The sequence below is a fragment of the Rhinolophus hipposideros genome (genome assembly GCF_964194185.1).
Source record: "Rhinolophus hipposideros genome assembly, chromosome: 21".
Taxonomy (NCBI): Eukaryota; Metazoa; Chordata; class Mammalia; order Chiroptera; family Rhinolophidae; genus Rhinolophus; species Rhinolophus hipposideros.
In genome coordinates, this window is record NC_138067.1 from 45102652 (window position 1) to 45108478 (window position 5827).

Consider the following 5827-nt stretch of genomic DNA (forward strand, 5'->3'; position numbering starts at 1 on the left):
GGCAGCTCCGGGTGAGGGGCAGGGCGGGAGGGGCCTGAGAAGGTAAGGGGGGTGTTAAGAGCTGGACAGAACCCCCCATCTCTGACCACACCCCACCTTTGTTCCTGAACTTCCCAGTCATGAATCTCCTCTCCTGTGGAGAACCCTGACCCAGGAATCTACACCTCTCCACAAATTCATCCTTGAGGGACAGTTAAGGGGGGGGGGTGACATGCATTCCGCTAGGGCACTGGCTCGTTGCCCTTCAACCCAGGTGGCCAGCCCCTCCACCTCTGCCCTCCAGCAAGCGAGGTACTTGGTGTACTCTCCAGCCCCTCTCTCCTCACCTCCCCTTTCACCTCTCCCAGGGTTGGTTCAGACACCTGGTCTCAAGCTGAGCTTCAGATCTTCCTTGCTGCTCACAGAGCCTCAGTCCATCTCTGCAGATTTCTACCTATAACTGAGCCTCTGGTTTCCTTCCCAACTCCCTGACTCAGCGATCTTTACCCTTCTCTCCTCTCCCTTCTCTCCCCCTCCTCCCCTCCACTGCTCCAGCCCCTGCCCCTGCCCCAGGCAGACCCTACCTGGGTAAGGGGACTGGCTGAAGAGCTTCTGTAGCCTGCTGCCTCCAACTTCAGCCCAGATCCATGGCTTTTAACCCCTGAACTCCCTCCCCCAGAGCTCTCAGCATTTCCCGGTTGCTGGCCTACCCCTCTCCACCCCCAGTGGCTCAGCTGGCTGTGTCAGGCACCCCCCAGCCAGGGCTTGGCCCTCCGCTTGGGGGAGGAGCTTTCTGGACCAGCTGGGACCCAGATCTGGCCCCACCCAAGCCCCAGTTGAACCCACTGTGAACTTTCAGGTAGTAGGACCCATCTAGAGGGTAGGAAAGCCTATCATTTCCTTCCTCCAACCTACCCTAAATCCCCATGACCCTCCCTCGTAACATAAACCTATTTTCCATCCCACTTTCCTATCTCCACTCCAACCTCATGCATAGTGCTTATTCTTAACATACATCAGCCCCAGAAGGCCATTTTCCATCCTATTCCCACCTCCCTGCCTAATTTCAACCACAGCCCTTGCCCTCAGTCTACCCCTCAAAACCAAAGCCATCAACAGCTTTATCTCACACTTGTCTCTCAACATCAAATGTAATACATCTAAATTCCAGTTCTCAGGTTCACCTCCAACCCCTTTCTTTCTGAAAAGCACAGGGATACCCAAATGTATTCTACCATTTCCACTCCACCACCCTACCCCCACCCCAACCATCAAGCACAAAACGGAAAACTTCAAATTGGTGGATTGAAAGTCAACTCTCCTTGGACTAGGTTGGGAGCAGGGATGGGCCTGGGAAGCAATATTTTGGATAAGTGGCCTTTTAGGAGCAGGGCCAGATAGGGTGAGGGAGTCCATGGGCACGTAGGTGGAGAAGGAAAAGTTCAGGGGATTGGGATGAGGGGAAAGAGGAAGGAGGAAGAGGTGTTTTGGGAATGAGTAGGTGTCTCCTGGAACTGTGACTGGGTCAGGCTGTGACTTAATCCTAGGGGGTGGAGAGGGCAGGTTTAGGGATTAGGGAGGACAAAGGTGGGGTCAGAATTTGGAAGAAACCACGGATGGGGACCAGATGAAGTTTGGAAAGAGAGAGCAGTGGTGTCATGCTAAGGATAAGAGGTTAAGATGGATGGAGTGAGGGTTCACATCAAAACTGGTGTGGTCCATACTGGGGCGAGTGAAAGTTTGGATATAAGGATCAGATCTAGTGTTAAAAGATAATTTTTTTAAAAAGGATCTAACTGTGAGTCTCTTACATATATAAAATGGACATATGTCTAAGATTTAATTTTGATTCCTTGATTAATGATGGAACTAGCGAGATGTTACAGAGAACCACACAGCTACAGGTGATAAGGAATGCAGAAAAGAATTCATAAATGGATGCAAAACTGCCTTATTCTACGCGGGACGTAAGAGGGAAATTAATTGTACTTGCACCTGACTCAACTCATTTGCACAGTTATGGACAAGAATTATTTGCATTGCAATCATCTATCTATAATTTACGGAGTTGTAAAGCAGCTCAAAGACAGTACAAGAAAAGAGCCCCCTAAAATCAGATAACCCATCTAGTTTTCCATCAGAGATATCTGTTGGATCCATCTCAGCGTCTTTCACAATTTTTCCCTACACTAAAAAGAAAAGTCTGTGGTCAGGTTTAGGATGGGTCTGATACCAGCATTAAGAATGAAAGTGAGTTTGGGGAGGAGAATGGACATGGAGTGAGTTTGGGGGCTAGAATTGGGTTGTAGGTGGGAAGGATGCGGGATAAGGTTGCTGATAGAGTCCTGTTGGGTTGGGGCTGGAGATGGGGCCAAGACTGAGGTTTTGGAGTGAGGAGGTGTTGAAATACAGATGGGTTAGTGTTGTGGGTTGATGTTGATAATGAGGACAGACGTGAGCTTGAGCATCTGTGTTGGTGTAGGGTTTTGGTGGGAGTGGGTTGGGTCATAGCCATGAGCTTCTCTCAAGGTGACAGAAAAGCCACTGTCCTTCCCCATCTTGGAATTTCCCCATCTCACCGGGCTGGACCCAGAGTGGGCACTGAGTTCACTCTTTTCCAGTAGAGTTGGGTTCAGGCTGGGTGGCAAGAGGGAGGATGCTAGGTTAAGTGAGGTGACAGGCTTGTGTGGGAAGTCAGGGTACCTGTGCCCTCTTGTGGCCTGGGTCCACACTTTCACAAAAGCCTTTCTCACTTGGGAAGGGCTGGAACCTGGAGTGAAGGTGGCTGGCTTTGGCATTTGCTGAAGGGTGAGTACCAGGTCAACACTGATATTCAAGCTTATGATTGGCCAGGACTCAGTTTGGCTCACTCTCCTTGAAGTGAGGTCATGGACCCACCGAGAGTTGGGTGCGTTCCACCCCCTCACTTGATCAATAAGGCAATTGAAGCCCATGGAGGACCGCGAGCTGCTGAAAGTCATACCAAGTAGACCAAGTACAGGTGTGCTGTCTCATAGATCAGGGTCTTCCCCTCAGAGCAGGGCTGGATAAAGAAGGACTAGAAAAAGAAGCAGTGTTCCTACTGGTTTAGAGCGGAGACTCTGGAGCTAGACTGCTGAGTTCAAGTGATGTGGACACTCTGTATCTTAGTGTCCCCATCTGCACAGCAGCATTAGCAATAGTACCTACCTCACAGAAGAGGGTTAAATGAGTTGATATTTGAAGGTGCTTAGACAAGAGCCTAATATGGATCTAGGGCCACAAATGTGCTTGTTAAATAAGTCAAGCTGGAGATAGAGACAGACTGAGGTTCCTGGAAGCCCCACCCTAGCTTGGCTTCAAAACGGGGTTCTTTGTCAAGCAGGAACTGGAAGTTCTGGTTGGAAGTGCTGGCTGGGACTAGAAAGTCGGCCCCACGCCCAGGCCTGGAGGAGAGGCCCTGATACAAACACGAGGGGAGAGGGAGACTGAGAAAGACACAAAGGGATAAATACACAGAGATAGACAGACGGGGTGGGTGGGACAGGACAAGGGAAAGGCACAAAGGCTTAAGAGATAGACAGAGAGCTGCCCGGGGGTAAAAACCAGACTCAAGATGTACAAGGACTCAAGAGGCATGAATTCATTCGAGGCGGACCCCTGTATTAAGGATGTTAGCCCAAGTCATCATCTTTCCCGTATAGCAACGACATACCACTTTTTACCCATCAGAACAGCAAAATCTAGAAAGGTCAGTCTTGCCACCTACCTGCATCTGTGCCCACATCCTCTGATTACTCTTCTATTTCTATAGACAAACAGTCTGCACCTCCATTTAAGATAAATGCCTCCACTCGTGCCTGGTATCTCATCCCCTCATGTCTCCTCGAGGACGTTGTTTCAGCCAGCAGTTCTCTGCTCTCTCGTCTGCACCATCGTGTTTTTTCTCCCCCAGTGAGCAGTCCCATTAACATACAAACATGTTACGATTTCTACGTTCCATTAAAAGGAAATCAAAAAACCAAAACCTTCTCTCAGCCTTCATGTTCTTCTGGCCCATTTTTTCTTCACCTTGACTGCTGTTCTCTAAAAAGTTGGCTGCACTCACTGTCCGCAATTCCTCCTGTTCTCTTGGGAGCCCACTCCATGCAGTTTTCTCCATCACTCCTCCACCAACTATGCCCCTGTAAAGGGCATCAATAGCTTCCATGTTGCGAAACCCGTAGCCAGCTTCTTAGGCTTCATCTTACTTGAGTTATCAGCAGCATTTAACAAGTGGATCACTCCCTGTTCCTTCAAAGGGTTTCTTCCCTTGGCTTCTGGGACACTACACGCTCCTCATCTTCCTCATAACTCACTGGGTGCTCCTCATCCGTGTCTGGTGCTGTTTGCGCCCCATCTCCCCAATGTCTACATGGTGGAACATCTCAGGACTCAGCACTTGGTCTTCTGTCCTCTGTCTATACTTACTCCCTAGGTGATCTCATCTGGTCCTGTGGCTTTAAATACCATCCACACACTGCTGACTCCTAAATTTATGTCTCCAGCCGACCTCGCTCTAGAACTTTACACTTACCATCCAACTGCCTACTTCATATCTCCATGTTCTGAACCAAGCTCCTGACCTTCGCCCCTCTCACATTCCAAACAGGCTCCTCTTGCAGTCTTGGTTTTCTCAGTAGATAGACTCGCCATCCTTCCATTCCTTAGCCAAAACCTTACTCTTGCCCTTGAATTCCTTTTCTCACATCACACATCCATTTTGTTACCAAACCCCATCAGCTTTACCTTCAAAGTAGATCCAGAATGCGACCATTTCTCAACATCTTCCATCCTTGCCACCCTGGTCCCTCCCAACCACCATCATCTCTCATCTGGATTATTGCAAGTTTCCGATCTGGTCTCCCTGTTTCTGTCCTTGTCCGCCTACACTCTATTTGCGACATAGCAGCCAGGGCGACCTTTTAAAAAATAAATCAGGGCAGGTCACTCTTCTCAAAATCTTGCAGTGCCTTCCATCTCATTCAGAGTGAAAGTGGAACTTTCTTATGGTGGCCTACAAGGCTCTAGACCATCTGGTCCCAAGAGTCCTCTGATGTCATCTATCCTCTACTCTTCTCCTGCCCCTCTCATGCCAGGCATACTCCCCTCTCAGGGCTTTCATACCTGCTGTTCCTGCTATGGGCACCCTCTTCCAAATCAGATGTCTGCATGGTTTCTTCCATTCTTGCCATCCTCTCCATGAAGATTTCCTTGACTACTGTAGTTGGGTATTCACAAGACAGGTTCGATCACTCGAAGGACACGCAGAACTCAGAAAGCTGCTATACTCACGGTTTTGGTTTATTACAGTGAAAGGATACAGATTAACACGAACAAAGGAAAAACAGCCCACAGGGCAGAGTCCAGGAGAGACCAGGTGCAAGCTTCCTGTTGTCCTTTCCCAGAGTAGTCATGCAGATAGTACTTAATTCTCCCAGTAATGATGTGTGACAACACGTAGAGAGTATTGCCCACCAGGGGAGCTCACCTGAGCTTTGGTGTCTAGGTATTTTATTGGGTGTTGGTCATGTAGGCACAGCTATCTGCTTTCCTGGCTGACCTTATTTTCCAGCCCCTCCAGAGATCAAACTGATACAACATGCCCTGAGGCCTCCACCAGAAGTCACCTTATTAGGATAGACTATTTGGCAAAGTCTAACACCACCAGGTAAACAAAGACAGGATATTCCAGGGGCTTAGTTGTTATCTCCCAGAAACCAGGCAAGGGCCAAACCTTTTTAGTAGTATGCAGGGCTTGGACAGCCCAGGCCTGCTGAGTTAACCTTTTGTTGCACAACCACCCACTTAAAATTGCAAACCTTCTCTG